Consider the following 2,766-nt stretch of genomic DNA (forward strand, 5'->3'; position numbering starts at 1 on the left):
CATCTGGTTTCCAACGTATTAGCCAACATTTGGATTGGATTCGTGGGTTCATCCCCGCATGTTTTGAGGGGCGTGTTCGTTGAAAATGTCGAGTGCCACATGAAGTGAAATATAGTTTACTTGACATTTGAAATGTGTAATAAAAATAATTGCTTTAAACTTTCGGATAGTCGCAAATCGTTTTTTTTTATTAAGCGATTCTGCCGGTGCGAATCTGTTCCGACAAAAATTACAACAATGCCGACCATAGTTTTAGATTACAAACCACACACTTATGCAATTTGGTTGCAGCGATTTATTCGAACATTCACAGTTCTTCTTTTCGTCGTGCCGAAATCGCAGAATGCCGTGTGTTGAGAACTAAATAGGTCAGTAGACGGATTTGGTAAAGTTGAAACAAAAATTCACGTACGAAACCGAAACGAAACTATTGTAGAAATACATACATACTAATACCCACATTCATAAAAAATAAAGAGCACTTTAACTGCTTTATAAATCGAAATTTTGTATGAAAATGTCACTTTATAGAGCTCTTTAAACCTATTTTATTTTTTATGAATAAGGCCATAAGAATACAATTTCTTATTGAAAAATAATTTTTGATTGTTTATAAAATGACATTTTTCACTGCGATAGAATCGCACAGATCTGTGCGTTCTAGCGTTTTCGAAGTAGTCAACTCTGTAGCTTTATTAAAAACGGTGCGAATCCGCTCCGACGGAATGGCACAAGTGTGTGGATACCTTTATCGTTAAATAAATTAGTAAATTTTCGTGATTCATTCGGGGATACTTTAAAAGGTTTTAGCCCTTAACCATTACTTGACGTCACCTCCATTATTACTCAATGTGGTTGGTTCCTAACTTTTGCACTAACATTAAAACTTATCCACGTCGCACTTTTCGGAAGGTCTCCTATCCAAGGATCATAATCACTCTCGTTTATTCAAAGTCTGTGTAGGTAGCAGAGCATGCTCTGGCAGACTGTACGTTATGTCGGTTGACAAAATCTTAGCTCCTTTGAAATAATAGCCTACTTGGGCCTTCAGGAGTTTTCCTATATAATCTCTGTTCTTAAAATATTGGACCGCCTGTTATTCTTTTTTTGTAATCGCGATGCTGGTAACAGAATAATAGGAAGGCCTCATCTGCGTTGGAGAGACCAGGTGGAGAAGGGTTTGGCTTGACTTGGCATTTCCAATTGGCGTCAGTTGGCACAGAAGAGAAACGACTGGCGCTCTGTTGGATTCAGCTAAAATCGTTTAGACTGTTACAGCGCCAACAAAAAAGATGAAAATCTTTAAACCACCTAAATCTTTTAATAGACTGACACTGGTAGTAAAGAAAATGGTAACCAATATAATTACTGGATGGGGCAAAGGAAAATATTGTTGATTGTCAGAGAACTTTCATTTAATTTTAAAAGGCTTAGGTTTCCTCTGAGGCTGAGCTTCGCGATGTCGACCGCTGCGCACTACCATTCCGCAGGGCCTGTGATCGAGCCCAGTTTCCGACTAACACTAAAAGCAAAAGAAAAGAGAAAGTTTTTTCTAAGAGCGGCAAATTTTTTTTACCTTTTCACCTGAACAACTGCGGGGTAGTCCGCTAGTTCAAAATAAAACGAAAGGAAGTCCAATTCAAACGGAAACAAAAAAAAAACTTTTAGTGGAATACATGAACGGAAACAATTTTTGTAGCATACCTTTCGGCTGTTATGCTCCGGACTGCCTAATACATTCAGTTAGTTTACTACAGTGTTATCCAAACTTTAAACCAATTTTATTCATTCCTACATTTACACAAAAAAACAATTCGTAATATAGCTCAAAATTCTAGGCAAAGCGAAGGATTCCAAAAATTGGAAAAGAAAAACTAATAGCAATTGTAGCCTCAACCCCGCAAACGTTTAACATCAATCGCGCCAGTATGGATTTCTATCCATATTAGGTCACTCGAATCGTCTAGTCCAGGCTTTCCCAAAATGGGTGCCGGGGCACCCCAGGGCGTAGCCTGTTTCACAGGTCGAGAAGTTTTCACTTACATTGGCATACTTCGCTACTTCGCCACTTTTATAATTCCTCTCAATATCCAGGCGTCCAAGGACACGTGAATTATTCAAAATGTTTTGAACAATTTCTGGTATGCGTTTTGATAGCCCATTTTATTATAATGTGATAAAGTGCAAGTTTGAAATAAATACAAAATAACTTAATTTTTGTCTTTTTTCTGCTAGACATTCTTCCATATATATAAAATCTTCGAACATACTACTTTGTATGGGAAAAATGCGTGACCACCGTCAACAAAGAAAAAAAAGTAAGTGCGCTTGGGCCACTTTGGAGAAGTGAAACTTCCGTTATAATATTGGTAGTAAAATCGAGTAGAAAATCGATAAAATCGATAACAAATACCGACAAAAATATCGATAACAGGACCGATTAAAATATCGATAACAAAATCGATAATAAAAATCGATTAGAAAATCGATAACTAAATCGACAAAAATCTCCGGTAGTAACCGGTAACAAAATCCATAAATAATCGATAACAAAATCTATAACAAAACAAATAACATACATAATCCATAGCAAAATCGATAACAAATTCGATAAAAATATCGATAAAAAAATCTATAACAATTTCGATAACAAAACCAATAACAATATCGATAAAAATTATCGATAGCAAAATCGTTAACAACCTCGTCTTTTTTCTATCTAACATCCCTACCTCTATCCTGTTCGTTCTAATTATATTTATGTCA

At 36.0% G+C, this 2,766-nt stretch overlaps 1 pseudogene; it reads right to left on the reverse strand.

Moving 5' to 3' along the window:
* Nucleotides 1-1,781: 1,781 nt before the first annotated feature.
* LOC118747520 overlaps nt 1,782-2,766 on the reverse strand; it is an 8,493-nt pseudogene continuing 7,508 nt past the window's right edge.

This window comes from Rhagoletis pomonella, unplaced genomic scaffold (genome assembly GCF_013731165.1).
Source record: "Rhagoletis pomonella isolate Grant_MI unplaced genomic scaffold, Rhpom_1.0 Rhpom_scaffold_00012, whole genome shotgun sequence".
In the NCBI taxonomy this organism is placed as follows: Eukaryota; Metazoa; Arthropoda; class Insecta; order Diptera; family Tephritidae; genus Rhagoletis; species Rhagoletis pomonella.